Raw genomic sequence first — 19,525 nt, forward strand, 5'->3', positions numbered from 1 at the left:
TACACACGCGGCTCCGCTCCGTACGCCTCGTACACACACGGCTCCGCTCCGTACACCTCGTACACACGCGGCTCCGCTCCGTACACCTCGTACACGCGCGGCTCCGCTCAGTACGCCTCGTACACACGCGGCTCCGCTCCGTACGCCTCGTACACACACGGCTCCGCTCCGTACACCTCGTACACGCGCGGCTCTGCTCCGTACACCTCGTACACACGCGGCTCTGCTACATCCACACTGTAAACCCCTCCTGACCCCACACATAAACTTCAGCTCATCCAGCACCATGACAACCAGCACAGCAGAGTCCTGCATCCACTGAGGCCCCTGATCATGTGACCCCTGACTCCTCCCCTCCTGTGACCTCATCACAGGTCCTGTGCGCACAGAGCAGCCATATATGTGGTGGCGGCTCTGAAGGTGGAGGTATGTGGAGAGACCCCATTACTGGGCGTGGGGGGCATTAACCCCTTTAGTATGGAGACTTTTTCGGTGCTTTTTGTGTTGTCACTTTCTAGGAATCATACATTTTTTGTTATTTCTCCTCCGATTGATACACAACACCCAGAGGCTGCAGTAACGCCTTAACAAGCGTGAATGGCGCCTGAAAACACCCTTTTACACTTTAAAATTGGTCTCGTGTATATGTGCGCATGAGACTGACTGCTGAGCATAATATGGCAGTCACACAGATGAGTGAGAAGTGGAGTATTAACCATGCTCTTCTCTTCGGGTCTACTATACACTTATAATGTTCTGGTCATTTTTGACCGGATCTATTAAAGTCTTGATTTTTAGCTAATTTAAATGTTTTATTTGAATACTTATTGCATTATTATACTGTATGTGAACATGGTTGTTCATAAACAAATGAAAAAAGAAATCAAAAACTTAATTTTTATTTTTGTATCAAAAAATGTTACATGGCCTTATTGCAATATTCATGTATATTGCACCTTTAAAAAAATGTTTATATATCTGTAAACTATAACTAATAACATCAAACTGTATGTAAATATATTTTTTACAAAAAATAAATAAATAAGTTCATTTTTTTCTATATAAAATGGTAAATAAGGTTCATGGTGCTAAATTTACTATTTGCATTCGTCACAAGTATAATTTACATGTCTCTTGCTTAAGTACTTTGCACAACTGCAACATATCACATTTGTTTTGTGATTACTTGATGTTGGACAGAAGGCGCATCGTTTCCGTTTTAGGCTGGTTGCGATGCTGGTGGAGGCCGTGGGTATCGTAGTAGTGCCGGTGGAAGCCGTTGCTTCACTTTCTTTAGCTGTTGGATCCTGTGGACAATGGCTGCCGCTCAATCATCTCTGGGTGTTACTTTTCTTTCTTCGATATATGGGCTAACCAGTGATTTTCCCAACTCCTCTATAAAAATTCTTCTTTTATATAGTTTATTTTTGTTCTAATTTGGGTGTATTTCACGCCATAACACGAATGCTTTGTATGCCGACACATCAAGAATGTTGTTAAAAACAACCATTGGCCACCGATTTGTTTTGCGTTTACAGGTGTAAAGCCCCCGTCACACTAAGTGAGATCACTGCTGAGTCACAAGTTTTGTGACGCAACAGCGATCTCGGCAGTGATCTCGCTATGTTTGACAGGTAGCAGTGATCAGGCCCCTGCTGTGAGATCGCTGGTTGTGTCGAAATGGCCTGGACCATTTTTTGATCGTTGAGGTCCTGCTGGGTAGCATTCATCGGTGTGTTTGACACCTTACCAACGACCTCGTTGGTGACTCAGAACTGAGACACATAGGATGCATTTGCATTGCATTGCATTGTTATACAGGTCGCTACGGGTTGCCGGATCGTTGCTGCGTCGTTGGGAAGATCTGACCGTTTGACATCTCACCAGCGACCACACAGCGACGCAGCAACGATCCCTGCCAGGTCGTATCGTTGTTGGGATCGCTGTAGCGTCGCTAAGTGTGACGGTACCTTTAGTGCCTATGAGTTGATCTAGAGTATTAACTGCCCCTTTTGTGGCATTGTAATGTATCATGTCCGGCTTTCTGTCATCTCGATTACTGATTGCACTATCATGGTACATTGTGCTCATCAGAATGACCTGTTTGTGTTTTTTGGGAATGTAAGAAACTACTGTTGTATCCTTAGTAAAATAAAACATAGAACTATAAACGCCTCTCTTACTGAGGATACCTTGCAGCAGTTCTGGCTTATTTTTTCTAACAGAACCCAGCATGGTTATTTTTCTTTTCAGCAACATCTGCCCCAGTTGATATGATGTGAAAAAATTGTCGTATATAACATTTTGTCCTTTGAGTCCGTGTGTATCAAATCCAAAACTACTCACATACCTTGATTTTTTTTCAGCTCTTTCGCCAGTGTTTTTTCCTATGTATACCTGAGCATTTACAGTGTATGAACTTTTGCTGTCGCACAGAGCCCATATTTTCCCCTCACCCATGACAGCACACCTTGAGAGAGGGATCCGCCCCAACAAGGACAGGAAACCGTCTGAAATAAAAGGGCGGTACCTCTCCCTCGCTTCAGTTGGTTTTCTGTCCTTGATGGGAACCTGTCTGAAGAAGATGTCCATATTTACCTGGGCCTGTTCCGGTGTGGAAGAGCGGGCACAGCCTGTGCACCGGGTTCTAGGTTCCAGAAGCGCCGTCCGCGGTTCCCTGGAGCCGTGTCCGAGCGTGCGCAGGCGGTGAGGAGGGCTCTGGCTCCCTGCAGACCGCTGCGCTGTCCTCTCCCTGCCGCAGGCTCCTGGCTGGCTGCACCCCGGAAGCGGCGTCTTCCGGGTGTGACGCGCCTGACGTCACGGCGCGGTGCACGCTGGGAGAGGCGTGCCCGATGACGTCAGGGGGCGGCACCCAGATCCATCATGGCGGTGCCCTGTAAGCGCTTGCCGGCCGGCTTTTCAAACCTCGGCCGGCGGGCGTCAGGAGGGGGGAGGACACCTGAACCGGAGGAGGTTCCGGATGTGCCCTATTTAAGGTGGGGGGGTTGTCCTGGTCAAACGCTGCCTATACTCATGCTTGTGGTTTAGCAGCTATGGCAGACCAGGACAGCCAGGAGCAGCAGCAGCTGACCCCTCCATCTCAACAACGCCAACGGAAGAAGCAGTCGGACGCCTCTCACACGGACAGCCGCTCCAGCAACGGTAGTGGCAGCAGGAGAAGTAAGGTGTCGGACGCTTCAGGGCCATCCAGAAGGGATTCATCTTATGTCCCGACTTCATGGGTGAGTGATCTTCGTGAATGTCTCTTAATAGTAATGGAAAGTTATTATGTGCTTCATTCCTTGGGAGGAGAAGGCAGCCAGGTCCCTGGAAGACATTATGTTCGCAGGCCTGGAGGAAAAAAAGAGATGCTCCTTTCCAGTGAAAACCTAAAATCCAGACCCTTATAGACCGTGAATGGAGGAAGCCTGAGAAATCGGGAGTGTTGCCCTCCTCCTCTAAAAGAAGGTACCCCTTCGAGGATAGTGCCTCTGGGTCCGGGTCCTGGGATAAAATTCCTAAAGTTGACGGGTCTGTTGCCCGATCTTCCAAAAAATCATCTCTATCCCTGGAAGATTCGGGCAGTGTAAAGGATGCTCTAGATAACAAGGAAGATTCCTTCCTGCGTCACACCTGGGAAGGGGCAGCAGGGGGCCTGAAACCAGCGGTAGCAAGCACTTGTGTTGCTAGATCACTCATGGTGTGGCTTCAACAATTAGAAGACCAGCTCAAGGATAAAAAGATATCCAGACATAAAATCCTCTCCAATCTACCTTTACTACAAGCAGAGTCCGCTTTCCTTGCCGACTCCTCAGCGGATTCGGTTAAACTCGCTGCCAGGTCTGCTAACTTATCTAACGCTGCCAGACGAGCCCTGTGGCTCCAGGGTTGCCCACGAGACCTGCAGTCTAAACATAAACTATGTTCCCTTCCTTGTGATGGTAAACTCTTGTTTGGCCAAAAACTGGATGAGCTTTTGGAGAAGGCTGGCGACAGGAAGAGAGGTTTCCCAGGGTTCACAGGGGACACAAAAAGGTCCTACTTTCGGAGGGAAAGATTTAACCGGGATCGCCCTCTGGGAGAAAGGAAAAGATGGGAGCCCAGATCTAAAAAAGACTCTGGTTACATGTTTGGGGGGCCATCCTCCAGTACCAAAAAATCTCCCCAATGACGCAAGGCTAGAGGTCGGGGGAAGGCTTTCCCATTTTATCCCAGCTTGGGAAGCCATTACTTCAAATCCCTGGGTGTTGAGTATCATAAAGAATGGCCTAAAGATACGCTTCAGTCAAGTCCCTCACCGAACCTTCATGAATCACCTCCAGGAGGAATTCCAGGGAGGAGCAGATAGCCCTAGAGTCGGAGGTGCTAGATTTAGTCAACAAGCAGGTCCTTCACGATGTTCCGAATTCACAATGGGGAAGGGGATTTTATTCCCCGCTATTTGTGATTAAAAAAAAACAAATGGGTCCTTAAGGACCATTATCAACCTCAAAAGCTTATATAAATCACCAGGGAGGAACAAGATCACGCTCCCTTATCGTAGTGGCAAACAGAATCCTGCAACTAGCATAGCAGCATCTCCCATCCCTCAGTGCTCTTTACATCCAGGGGGTAGAAAATTCAAAGGCAGATTTCCTCAGTCGCCACACTTTAAGACAAGGAGAGTGGGCTCTAAACCCGATAGTCTTCCAACAGATTATCCAACTATGGGGGTCACCGGACATAGATTTGTTCGCCACCAGGGCGAACAGGAAGGTGGAGAGATTCTGTTCACTAGATCCAACAGAGAATCTCTATGCTGTAGACGCTCTCCAGATACCCTGGAAGTTCAGGAGGGCCTACGCTTTTCACAGACAGTAATGGTCCCGGCAGTTGTGAGGAAAATTCGGGAGGAGGGGGCAAGGATAATTCTGATAGTCCCCTTTTGGCCAAAAAGACCCTGGTTCTCCCTGCTTTGCCTAATGTCGGTCTAGGATCCCTGGGTCCTGCCGGACAGGCCGGACCTTCTCATCCAGGGGCCGATGTTCCATGCACAAGACAAAGGTTTCCATAAGGCGGCTTGGAATTTCAGAGGTTGTTACTGAACAATAGGGGGTTTTCGCCAGGCCTAGTTTCCACCCTATTGGGTAGTAGGAAGCCCACAACAACTAATATTTATAGCAGAATCTGGGGAGAATTATTGGATTTTATAGACTCCGCATTGTCGGATAAACCTCCAATTAAAGATGTCCTAGAGTTTTTACAGAAAGGACGTGACCTGGGGTTAGCTACTGGAACACTTAAAGCCAGGTGCATGGATTTATACAGTGTGAACAAGTGTCAAGCACTTTCCAAGTGATGCTAAAATCGCTTGGAAAGCGCTTGATAACCCGCATGCAGAAATGCATGCAAAAACGCTTGACAAACGCTTCTACCTGGCGGGAAAAACGCATGTAAAAACCGCATGTGTTTTTCCTGCCAGGGAGAAGCGGAAAAAATATGCAGCATTTCTGCATCGTGGGCGCATAGCCTCAGAGATGCGTCCAGGCGTCTTCCCCATTACAGTTCCCATTCCATTTGAGCGCTGTTTCCATTCATTTCAGAGATTTTCCTGCCTTCACAGCCCTCCCATTAGGGTTTTCCGTTGACTTCCATTATACTCGGTATTTGAGTCAAGCCCGTCCAAGCATCCGACCTGCTTTATTCGAGTACCAAGCACTTGAGCATTTTAGTGCTCGATCATCACTACTTGTGATCACTGCAATGCAGCTTCTTGTTGCTTTGTTTTCCACAGCTGTGCATCCTGCTGCTTTTCCATGTTGTGCATACCCAGTACATGTCATATATCCAAGGCCTCATTCAGATGCCCAGTTTTCATGTACACGTTCTACTTATGTTTTTCACAGATATATAACACAAGCTATTCACATGTCCATGTTTTTGTATGGACTGTGCATCTGCAAAAAAAAAAAATCTTGGTGTGGTCCATTTTTTTTTTTTATATGTCTCATGGATCAAATTTACCCAAACTAGTCTATGACTCCATGAAGACAGAACACCATGACTAACATTGCAATGAATAGGAGAAGCTTTGCCATTAGTGATGAGTGAGTTTGAAATGTTAACCCTTTCGGTGAGCACGCTCAGATCAGGGCTGTGGAGTCGGTAAGCCAAACATCCTACTCCAACACCAACTCCTCAATTTCCATGACACCAACTCCGATTCCCTCATACATGGCTCATGTTTAAGTGATAAATTTACTGTAGCACAGATTCATCTCCGCTAAAAGTCCAGACCCTTAGATCAAGAATAGGACAGACATTTAGGGTATGTGCACACGATGCAGAAATGCTCAGGATTTTTTCCTGAGCGTTTCTGCATCTCTCTGGCAGAAAAAAACGCATGCGGATTGTACATGCGGTTTCCTGCCAGGGACATGCGGAAATGAAGCGGTCTTCACTTTCATTTCCGCATGCGGGTTGACAAGCGCTTCCCAAGCGATTTTAGCATCACTTGGAAAGTGCTTGTCAACTTCACACTATATAAATCCATGCAACCAGCATGGATTTATATAGTGTGTGATGTCAAAAAATAAAAAATAAATCTATACTTTACCCTCTGATGGCCCCCGGTGTCCTGCTTCATCGGTCCCGGCTGCCGGCAGTGAAGACTGTAGGACCTTCCGACGTCAGCGTCACGTGACCCGTCACATGACTCTGACGTCAGCGAAGGTCCTTCATTCAACCCCGAAGTGCGTGGGAAGCCGGCAGGACGCAGCGCGGGCCGTCAGAAGGTGAGAATATATATATTTTTTATTTTATTCTTTTTTTTTTAATGGTACCTGGGTCTGGATGAGAGTCCTCTCCTCCACACCCGGGTACCATCCGCACATTAGACCGCATGAAAAGCGCATCAACATATACAGTGATGCGGATTCCATGCGGTCTAATGCAAGTCAATGGCGGCAAAAGAGCAGCGTTTCCGCAAAATTAATTGACATGCTGCGGATTTTTGACCGCAGCGTTTACGCTGCGGAAAAATCCGCATCATGGGCACAGCACATGCGGATTTCCATTGGGGAACATTGCTGCCCTTCTACCATGCGTTTTTCATGCGTTTCCGCGGCGTTTCCGCAACTGCAAAAACGCCGCAAAAACGCCGCGAAAACGCATGAAAAACGCATCGTGTGAACTCAGCCTTATAGGACATTTCATAACTTTCCCAAATTCTTATGAAAAAAATATTCCCCACAAACTGCATTGAACTACTGTACCCAATTTATTATATATTTTAGGAGTTGGAGTCGGTCCATTTTATACTGACTTAGATTCCGACTCCGACTCCACCTCCACAGCCCTGGCTCGGATGCTCGCCGAGTATTTGTGGTGTGCTTGGCATCCATGTAAGTGTCGCTGCGGCTGCATGTGTCACATCTGTTAAAAACTTGTGACACATGCAGGGATTGTCTGTTTGTTAGACAATCCCTGCATGTGTCACAGGTGTTTAACAGATGTGACACATGCAGTCGCGGCAACACGTACATCAATGCCGAGCACGCTGCAAATACTCGGCGAGCACCTGAGCATGCTCGCCAAAAGGGTTAACAATACATACTCGCTCATCACTATTTGCCATTTCTTTTTTTCTTATCAGTGAAAATCATTGATGAAACACTGATGATAAAAACTGAGACGCTAAAAAAAACACTGATGAACAACAGTCCGTGTTTTTACCTCTGAATGAATCCTAATGGTCGATTTACATTTTGTTGTAACTAGCACTAATCAATTATTAAATAGGGGATCGGCGCTCATTTACTGGTCATTTTACAAGAGCAAGCGAGAAATTATGAGAAGAGAGCGATGGTAAATATGATGGTTCTGTCCCACTTTTACCATTGTATTGTCAACAGCACATTCCCTGTATATATCAGCAATGTTCTGCCGATAAAGATTATTATTTTCCTGGAATAAACGATCCAATCACCCGATGAACAAGCATTTTTCTCATTCATCGGGTGATCGCAGGCATGTTTTATACAAGCCAATAATTAGGAAAGAGCGCTCCCATGAATGCTTGTTCAACAATTTTTGACTCATTTAAAGGAAATCTGTCACCAGGATTTTGCTGCTCCATCTCAGAGTACCAAGCAATGTGAACTGAGGTCTGAGATGGTAGACATGCAAGAAATAGGAGCATGTTCACACTAGCAAAAAGAAGCAAAACCTACAAAAGACAAAAATATATCTCATACCCTACCATCATTATATATAAATGTAAAGCAAAGTTGCATAATAAATATAGGGTACTTAGTGAACTATTTTTGATCAAAAAAAGTATACAAGCCGTCCCACCAGCGGCAAGGTGACCCTAAATTGGGACGGTACCTATACTGTCTATATTAAAAACCTTACTGTATATCAAAGTTGAAGTAATGCATATAAAAGGGTAGACAAATAGGACCGGGTCCCAACTCCAGACCACCTAGACCCGTGGTAAGCTACATATATACTAATATATGGGGTATCTGTGTACTCAAAAGAAATTGCACAACAAATTTTTGTGTCCATTTTTCTTGCTACCCTTGTGAAAATAAAATAAAAATTGGGGTGAAACAATATTTTTGTGGAAAATGTGTTTTTTTTAATTTTCACAGCTCAACATTATACAATTTTTTGAAGCCCTTGGGGGGTTCACGGTGCTCACTACACATCTACATAAATTCCTTGAGGTGTCTATTTTCCAAAATGGGGTCAATTGGGGGGTGTTTTCACTGTTTGGGCACATCAGGTGCCTTCCAAATGCGACATGACGTCTGCTATCGATTTCAGCCAATTTTGCATTCCAAAAGTCAAATGGTGTTCCTTCCCTTCCAAGCCCTGCCGTGCGCCCCAGCAGTAGTTTTCCATCACATATGGGGTATCAGCGTACTCAGGAAAAATTGCACAACAAATTTGTATGGCGAATTTTCTCCTGTTACCCTTGTGAAAATGAAAAACTTTGGGTTAAAATTTTCATTTTTATTCCTTTCATATTGCTTTAAAGGGAACCTGTCACCAGTTTTGTCATATATGAACTATAATTATGAATTTATTCAGCACCTGTTCTGCATTCCATCAATATTCATACAACCACCTGACTCCCCCTGTATACACCCAAAAAACCTTTTAAAGTTGTCCTACGCTGTATGATAATCAGGTCAGTCTGGTCCATTGGGTGTGGTTTTGAGCCTCTCCATCCCTCCCCCCAGCTGCTGCTCGCCGTCCCCCTTCTTTAATTGACATGGACAACTCCTCACGTGTTCCAAACTGCCGGGCGAAATCTTGCGCATGCTCACAGAAATCGGGACTCGCGCCTGCACACTATGCTTTGCCCTACTGCGGGCACAGCCAAAAAATAAGTGTGCATGCGCCCGCAGTAGGTCAAGGCATAGTGCGCAGGCACGAGTTGCAATTTCTGTGCACCGGCTCAAGAATTCGCCCGGCAATGTGGATGACGCAAGGCGTCTTCCACGTCAACTAAAGAAGGACGGCCAGCAGCAGCCAGGGGGAGGGATGGAGAGGCCCGAAACCACACCCATCAGACTGCACCGACCCAAATACCATACATTGCAGGACAACTTAAAAAGGTTTTTGGGGGGTTTACAGGGGGAGTCAGGGGATTGTATGAGCATTCATGGAAAGCAGCACAGGCGCTGAATAAGATGATAGTTATAGTTCATATATTACAAAACTGGTGACCGGTTCCCTTTAATACCTGTGAAGCACCTGTAGAGTTAATAAACTTCTTGATTGTGGTTTTGAGTAGTTTGAGGGGTGCAGTTTGGGTATTTTCTGTCACCTAGGCCCCTTAAAGTCACTTCAAATGTGATATGGTCACTAAATAAATGGTTTTGTAAATTTTGTTGGAAAAATTAGAAATTGCTGATAAACATTTAGGGTATGTGCCCACGTTGCAGAAATGAAGCAGAAAATTTCTGCTTCATTTCCGCATGTCCTCTACTGGAAATTCCGCAGCATATACGCTTGTAAAACGCTACATGGGCCATAGCCTTAACCCTTCTAACTTCCTAACAAAAAAAGTTATGTTTCAAAAATAATGCTGATGTAAAGTAAACATGTGATAAATGTTATTTATTAACTATTTTATGTGACATAACTCTCTGGTTTTAGGGCATAAAAATTTTAAGTTTGAAAACTGCGAAATTTTCAACATTTTCTCCACATTTCTGATATTTTCATGAACGCAAGTCATATCGAAAAAATGTTACCACTATCATGAAGTACAATATTTCACGAAAAAAGATTCTCAGAATCAGTGGGATCCGTTGAAGTGTTCCAGAGTTATTACCTCGCAAAATGTGCAAATTGAAGTGGTCAGTGGGGCGCTGGAAAAGGATAAAACAAACCTCTTTATTGAAGTTCTAATGCCCACAACGCATTTCTGCAGCGGTCTGCTGCCTTCATCAGATAACTCCACCTGATGAAGGCAGCAGACCGCTGCAGAAACGCGTTGTGGGCATTAGAACTTCAATAAAGAGGTTTGTTTTATCCTTTTCCAGCGCCTTATCCAGTTTCTAGCGCCCCACTGACCACTTCAATTTGCACACTGTTCACTTTTCCCTTGGGAGTTGTGGCTGGAGGCTGCAGAGAACTGGATACAATTTCAGATGCAGGACCTGTAGGACCTGCGATGATGTCATCACCCATGTGACCCCACCCGGAATCACATGATTGGAAGCTCCATCTGCTAATCCAGTGGAGACACTGAAGGCATCGTGGCAGCGCTATCAGCGCCAGTAGCTGTTTAACCTGGGTTGTGCGGTCTGCACAACCCACTCAGGTGAGCAGACCACTGTATCTGCACGTACATTCTACTTCCATACAGGTTCACACAAGCACTGCGCTTTTCCACCCCACCCCCTTTATTACCTCGCAAAGTGACACTGGTCAAAATTTAAAAAATGTTCCTGATCACAACGGTGAAAACAGGCTCTGGCCAAAATTTACCCTCTTTCCAAAATGCCGGGAAAAGTCTTATGCCTGACCACAGCTCCATTTATTCTCTGATGGGCTTTATTATAAGATAAAGGAATATTCCCAGAATAAATAGCTAGGTCTTAGATTATGTATACCTTTGTACTATACATTTGGGTTATTGCAAACTACTCATAATTGCAAATCTGAGTATTTTTACCACTTTATGAAATATATAATTCGACCTCTGCATACTAACTATGAAAGACAACTTTATGGAAACACATATTGCTCACTTAGTACGGTGCCCCTCATGCAGTATGTATGATGCTCCCACACACAGTATAATGTTCCCACAGTACCGCCTTCACCCCACATACAGTATAATGTTCCCACAGTACCGCCACCCCCCCACACAGTATAATGTTCCCACAGTACCGCCACCCCCCCACACAGTATAATGTTCCCACAGTACCGCCACCCCCCACACAGTATAATGTTCCCACAGTACCGCCACCCCCCACACAGTATAATGTTCCCACAGTACCATCACCCCCCACACAGTATAATGTTCCCACAGTACCATCCCTCCACACACAGTATAATGTTCCCACAGTGCTGCCATCCCCCCACACACAGTATAATGTTCCCACAGTACCGCCATCCCCCCACACGCAGTATAATGTTCCCACAGTACCGCCATCCCCACCCGCACTGTATAATGTTCCCACAGTACAGCCTTCCCCCACACACAGTATAATGTTCCCACAGTATCGCCATCCCCCCACACACCGTATAATGTTCCCACAGGCCGCCACCCCCCCCCCCCCACAAAATATAATGTTCCCACAGTGCTCCATTCCCCCCACACAATATAATGTTCCCGCAGTAGCGCCACCCACCATGCACATAGTATAAGGTTCCCATATTACTGTCACGTCCACAATATCATGTTTCCAAAGTATCACCATCTACCCCACACACCTGTGTTTTTTTTTTTTTTACATTGCTTTACCGGCAATATAACACTATTGCTGCAGACTCATGCACTATTAAACAGTAGTAAATAGTAGCTGATGCAATATATACAATGAGCATTATTCCAACGGGCTCGATCTCTTTTTGTAGTCTACCTCAGATAGGCTCTTAGTGTACCTCGGATGAAATGGAGGAGGCTCTATCTCTCTCTTATAGCCTCCTCCATTTCATCCGAGGTACACTATCTCTCTCTTAGAGCCTCCTCCATGTTATCTGTGGTAGACTATCTCTCTCAGTGCTTCTCATAAAATGGATGAGGCTTACTTTATTTATGTACCTCGCATTAAATAAAGGTGATTCCATCTCTCTTGGTGTACCTCTGATAAAATGAAGGCGGCTCGATTTCTCTCGGTATAGATCAGTTCTAATGGAGGAGGTGGTATGTCTCACTGTTTTCTCTCTGTCTTCATCAAGAATGGAGAATGTTCTTTCTCTAACTTCCAAAGAGATAGCAGCAGATATCAGTCAGAATACTATGACATGTCTTCTCTTCTATTATCACCCTGACAGGACTGACGGTCATGCACTTCCACTCTTACCTCACACCTCCTGTTTCATTCCCTGTGGTTAATGAGATACGTAATTTTTCCCCATGCTGATTATTTAACCTCTTACGGAGCTAGACTTTTTTTCATTTTTTGCTTTTTGCGAGAGCCTCAACTTTTGTATTTTTCCATCGCCATTTGAAGGTTTGTTTTTTGGGGGACAAATTGTTGTTTTGAATGCCCAATTCAGTTTACCACATGATGTACAGGAAGATTGGGAAAAAAATCAAAGTTGAGTGACATGGGGGTAAAAAAACAATTCCGCCATTTTTTGATGGAGGGAAATGTGAAGGGGAGGTTATTTTTACGACGTTCATTTTGTGGTAGACGTGACCTGGCAATATCATTCTCCACGTCAGTATAATTATGGTGATACCAAAATGTTGAGTTTTATTTTATAAAGTGTACATATACTAGTAGTTAAAAACAATTCCAAAAACCTGTAAAAAATTAAATAAATTGTGTGTTACCATTTTTTGAGACCTGTCATTTTTTCAATTTTTTAATCCATGGAGCTCTGTGACTACTTGAGGTTTGCTCACTTAGCTGATATCAATAAAAATATCATTTGGGGGCACATATGACATTTTGATTGCATTTTATTGTATTTTTTTCAGATGATGTCAAGCAATTGAAGAATATCAATTTTGTCTTAGAGTTTTTTTCTTTTCAACATATAACATAATTTTATTTTTTGATAAATTGGACTTTTTCAGCCACGATACAAATTACCTTATCTTTTTTTCAATGCATTAATTACTTTATTTTGGAAGGGGTGATTTAAACTTGCATCAATTTTTATTTTTTTATTATTTACTTCTCCTAGGTAATTTGAACCTGCAATATTTTTATCGCTTATGCTATGTACAACAATAACATCATTGTCGCATGTAATGTAATTGAGGTTCTCCTTTGAAGCTCAGAATGAATATGGCAGTTACGGGGGCCTTCACTTTGTGCTAACAAACTACTTTTAATTTCTGGAGTTGAGAAGTAAATATTTAAAGGGGTTGTCACACAGGCAACATTTATCAAAGCCCACTTTCCAGTTGGTTTATATTCTTTGATTATTGTAATTGGAAGGGAGGATTCGCCATTTTCCTTTTTTGCCAAGGGCACCAAAATACCTTTCTCTGACCTTGATGGGATGAGTTGTATTTTGTTACCAGTTTGTGTGCAAACTTTCTGAGCATCAGTTTACATTGGCTCATCTTCTACCCATTCAGGTCCCTACAATATCGGAAACTCTCAGTGGAGATCTTCTATTTGAGAAATTTTTTGATTGACCCCTCAAAGATGGATAGGGACACGATTGAGGAGAGGATATTACACCTCACCCTAGAAATCCTCTTCTGGCTTACTGGAGAGGTGAGAGATTCTGATGATGTCCCATTACATCATTCTTATCTATGGGAATAACAGATGAACAGAACTGGAGAGGTGAGGACTCTGGAAATGTCTGTAGTGAGATTTATTAATGTGTCTCTCCATAACCAGGATTACACAGTAGTGAAGAAGACCTCTAGTGAGCGCTGTCAGGCCCCTGTGTCTGAGGGATGGGGAAGACCCCTGAGCCCAATCACGGAGCCTCCACCTCACCCCCTGATACATGAAGACATCAATGAGCAGAAGATTCTAGAACTCACCTACAAGATGATTGAGCTGCTGACTGGAGAGGTGACACTGCTGGGAATGCTGGGACATTATACAGTAATGCAACAAGTAGAAAAATGAATAGCATCACTCAAGTCCTTTGGCTAAAATGTCCTTTATTTTATAGTATTCTGGACAATCAGATGCAGCAGTCTATCTGAGGTGCAGGGGAGACGTGAGGACGACGGCCATTTCGCGTCTTACAAACGCTTCTATGGGTCCAAACTATAAGACGCGTTTGTAAGACGCGAAACGGCCATCTTCCTCTCGTCTCCCCGCATGTCTCCCCTGCACCTCAGATAGACCGCTTCATCTGATTGTCCAGAGTACTATGAAATAAATTACTTTTTAGCCAAAGGACTTGGTGCTGCTATTCTTTTTTCTACTTGTTGCATAGATGCCATACTTTAGCCTTTGCACCATCATTATTGTTCGTTACCACTGCTGGTATTCAACAATATAAACATCACACAGTGGTGCCTGAAGATTTTTTCCATTCTCCTGTTGCATTATACAGTAACGCTATGAAGGGTTTGGGGGGGAATGACCGTATCATTGTATGTGTCAGGTTCCTATAAGATGTCAGGATGTCGCCATCTATTTCTCCATGAAGGAGTGGGAGTATTTAGAAGGACACAAAGATCTGTACAAGGACGCCATGATGGAGGTTCCCAAGCCCCTCACATCACCAGGTAATAGACCGGACTAAAAACACACGGCCTATAATTACCTGTATGTAAAGAATGAGTTCAGTCCCTGTATGTGTTTCCTCCAGTTCTATCCAGTAAGAGGACAACACCAGAGAGATGTCCCCATCCTCTTCTTCCACGGGACTGTGAGCAAGAAGATCCCAATGTTCCTGCTAATCATCAGGTAGATGGAAAGACGGTGTCATGAGATCTCCGCTATAATGTGTAGACGGCTGTGAAGGTCTTGTGCTCAGTCTTGTTTTATCCACCAGTATTATATGTTTTATACTTGTGTAATGAGAACGGTGGAGATGGCAGGATTAGAGCTGATCATAGATGTGACTTCTCCATCAGTCTGTGACTTTTACAATATTTGTTTCAGGATGAAAATCTGATCCATATTAATACTACAGAGACATATGTGAGGGGTGATGAGCGGTGTAAAGAGGAGATTCCTACAAATGAATACCCAGGTGAGTAGTAACCACTAAATGCAGAGAAGTCACAGATTCTTCTCAGTCAATAGCTGCTACAATTTTATGTTGATTTTTTTTTTTTCTCTCGTTATCTTAGTTGTACATTTCACCTCCTTCAACCAAAATACTACTTAAATGTGGATGTAATTATGATACTATTTATAGTGATAACACAATTTGTGCATTTACAATATGGACTTCACTACTGCAGCCTCTGGCCCCTCCCTGAAGCGAAGCGTCATCAGTGATCTTTATTTCAGGTGCTGGGCTAGTCCCTGTTCTACTGAGCATGCGTCGGCTGTCAATTTTGACGGATGCTCAGTAGATTCTTGTCACTGTGCAATGTGCACAATGACAATGCGCTCTTTTGCTGGCTCTGATCAGAAGTAATGAGCTGGCAACAGAGCGCACTGTCAGTGTGAGTTGTAAGAGTACTCTCTGTGCAGAGGCCAGCTCCGTCCTCGCCCAGTCCTCCAATCAGATCCGGCAAAAGTGTGCATTGTCATTGTGCATATCGATGTGAAGAAGAATCTATTGAGTATACATTGGTATTGACAACCGATGAATGCTCAGTAGAGCAGGGAGTAGCCCGGTCACTGATGACGCTTGGTTCCAGGGAGGGGGCAGAGGCTACAGTCACTGGCACAGCCTCTGCCCCCTCCATGGAACAAAGCGTCATCATCACGCTTTGTTTGAATATCCCAGCTGGCACCGGGATTCTCAAACGAAGCGTCATCAAAAAGGAAGTATTAAAAAAAAAAACATAAAAGCAATTAGATACTGTAGATAGGGACTTTTTAATCACATTATATTAGAAAATAGATCAGACTATGGCATTAAATAGATAAGCCTTTAGAATGATAATTAATTTGTGTTTCAGACCACCCCTTTCAGGATTGCAACAATTCATAATGACTTGGACTCCACTAGGTGTTGAAATCATTCTGTAAAACTATCGTCCTATGCAGGCAGGATCATTAAATACTTTCTTATTTGTAAGGTTAAAATTTTATCAATTTCAACCTATAACCTAACATGTTGATCCAGTGGAAGGCTAAAACCCCAATTCCACATTCGGCAATCACACCAGTTCCTGCATCAACAACCCATCAATGAATTTGGTGCCCATAACCCGTAATATTATATTTCTCAAGAAAAGGCATCCAAGCCCTCCTTGTACTTTTTTTACTGAATCGACCATTACGACTTGTTGTGGCAGTTAGTCTCACTGTTCTTACCTTAAAGAATCGCCGTCTGTGATGATTAAACCTTCTTTCCTCTAGATCTCCATCTGGCTTATTTCCCGGTGGTGTACAATCTCTTTTAGGCATACACAAAAGCATGATTGACCTTGTTTTTGTGCACTTCTGAAAAAAAAAAAGGGCACCGTCAGAACAGAGGCCAGTCAGTGTCTAAAGTGACACCATTTGCTTCATTACAGTGACTGGTCCTTTCAGAAGTTCTGTCTGAATAGCTTTTTTCTCAGATTTACATAGAAGCCTTCACATAATTGCTCAATGTAGAGCACTGCAAAAAATGTGAATCCTGCCAAATACAAAATGCACAAGATTTTGTAATCCCACCTGAAGAAGGAGCCTCTGTTTTCTGAAAGCTTGCAAATATATTTTTTTCTGGTTAGCCAATAAAGGTATCACTTTGAGAATACTATTGTCATTTTTGGGCATCTTAATTTTTGCCAAATTTTCATTATTTTCTGAAATAGATGCAAATTTTATCAATCTAAATTAACCACGGAAATAAAATACAATGTGTTCTGAAAAAAATCTCAGAATCACTGGGATATGTAGAAACATTCCTGAGTTATTACCACTTTAAGTTGTATTTTCAAAAATTTGTCCTGTTCAGGAAAGTGAAAACTATTCGGCGGGAGAGGGTTTAAGAAAATTTTCTAATTCAGTCTTGCACTTTCTCAAAAGTCATTGCATCTTCGGGAACGGTCATACTGCTCTATTCAGCACTGAAGGACTTGTAACTGTCATTGACTGTGTGAGACAGACACCACATAGTAGTACTGATGGGTGCCTTTTAAGATTCTCCAATGAGCATTTCACTACAATATAGTGGTGATGGGCCCACTGAAACATGAACTTATAAGATGCTGCCTTCAACACAAAATTGGAAAATTGCTAGAGAGCTGATAGTGGCCTAACATCAGGATCTAGTGGTTCTTGATCTGAGGTCTACTGTCAGATTGAAAATGTTAATTTTGTTACATAACTCCCAATTCCTATATACAGTGTATACAGAAATTTTGTAAATTATATATTTTTAAGGTTGTTTTTTTTATTTGAAAATAATAATTGGTTTTACTCTTGGTAGATGATGGTGACAGGAGATCAGAGGGACAGCTGATACCAAGGTCATTTGATTTAAAAATTGAAGATATCACACAAGATACAAAAGTGTACTCTATTTTTCCAGATATTCCATCATCCCTTCACAGCAAAGATCTATCATCTGATCCTATTAAACAGGTCCAAACTTCTGATTCATCACAGACTAGTAAGAAAACAAAGCGTCACCAAATGGGTGTTAAAAGCCAATGTGATCTTCCAGTAAATAAGCCATTTTCATCCAGAATATGTCCAGAATATGAAAAAAGTTTTTCTCTCAAAAAGCATGAAAAAATTCACACAGCGCGGAAAAGACATTCATGCTCAGATTGTGGGAAATATTTTAATCAGAAATCAGAGCTTGTAAAACATGACAGAATTCACACTGGGGAGAAGCCATTTTCATGTTCAGAATGTGGAAAATGTTTTAGAAATAAATCGCATCTTGTTAGACATCAGAGCAGTCATAAAGGGGAGAAGCCATATTTATGTTCAGAATGTGGGAAATATTTTCTCCTCAAAACAATTCTTGTGAAACATCAAAGAACTCATACAGGGGAAAAGCCATTTTCATGTTCAGAATGTGGGAAATGTTTTACAGCTAAATCAGCTCTAATTACACATCAAAGAACTCACACAGGGGAAAAGCCATATTCATGTTCAGAATGTGGGAAATGTTTTAAACAGAATTCAAATCTTGTTATACATAAGAGAAGTCACACAGGGGAGAAGCCATATTCATGTTCACAATGTGGGAAATGTTTTACAAATAAATCAAATCTTATTACACATCGCAGAAGTCACACAGAGGAGAAGCCATATTCATGTTCAGATTGTGGAAAATGTTTTAAGCTAAAATACAGTCTTCTTAGACATCATAGAACTCACACAGGATAAGTCATTATCATGCCTAGAAGGTGAGAAATGTTTTATTTGAACATCATATTTTGTAGCTCATCAAAAAAAATACATACAAGCAGAAATAAATTGTACAAAAAAACCATGTAAAAGACAGTCAATGTAAAGTCAAATAAGTAAAAGAGAATGGAAAAATATTTTAGAGCTTAAATTTGAATGAAAAAAATGTATATATGATATTTTTAAGTACAAAAGCCTTGAGACACATTTCTTAGTCACTGAAGTTAGATTTTTCATTCCGTCTCAGCTGTTTAAAATTCTACCTGTAGCCATGCTGTTTTCCGCTACTAAAATTCATGACCGAATGATTATTCTAAAGGTTCCACAGTCCCTCTCCACAGTCATATGTGGAGAGGGATCCAACTCACCATTTTTAAGACTGATTCACTCGACGTGTTGTTCTTTCTACAAGGACTAATATGTGGATGTTAAGATGTTTTTAATATTACCAATGAAGATGAAGATTTTACACCAGTGAAGCTGGACTTTCCTTTACTTCACAATAAGATGCCATCACTTCTGCAGGCCATTTTGTTAAATGTTCACCCTCCTAAATCTTCCACGAACAACTGTGAGTGGTACTGTTCAAAAGTTTAAGCATTTAGGAGCCATAGCAAGTCAAGTCAGGAGATCATATTAAGTTAGAGAGCTGGGTCATGTGTGCTGAGACGCGGAGTGCATTAAAGTCACCAATTCTTTTTTGACTCTCATTATCCTCAGCACAAAAACTGTGCACCTGCCAGGAGCTTCATGGCTGATCAGCTGCCTGCAAGCCTTACATCACCAAGCACAATGCCAAGGGTCAGATAGAGTGGTGTACGGCACATGCCACTGCACTTTGGGGAATTGGGACTTTGTTCTCAAGACTGACTAATTAGGCTTTTCTGGCAGTTTCA

At 42.8% G+C, this 19,525-nt stretch overlaps 1 pseudogene; it reads left to right on the top strand.

Annotated features, from left to right (window-relative positions):
* Positions 1 to 359: 359 nt before the first annotated feature.
* The window catches only part of LOC141271412 (uncharacterized), a 92,607-nt pseudogene continuing 73,441 nt past the window's right edge, over positions 360 to 19,525 (top strand).

Source organism: Phyllobates terribilis, unplaced genomic scaffold (genome assembly GCF_046119375.1).
Source record: "Phyllobates terribilis strain yellow unplaced genomic scaffold, ASM4611937v1 Scaffold_5__5_contigs__length_657084704, whole genome shotgun sequence".
Classification (NCBI taxonomy): Eukaryota; Metazoa; Chordata; class Amphibia; order Anura; family Dendrobatidae; genus Phyllobates; species Phyllobates terribilis.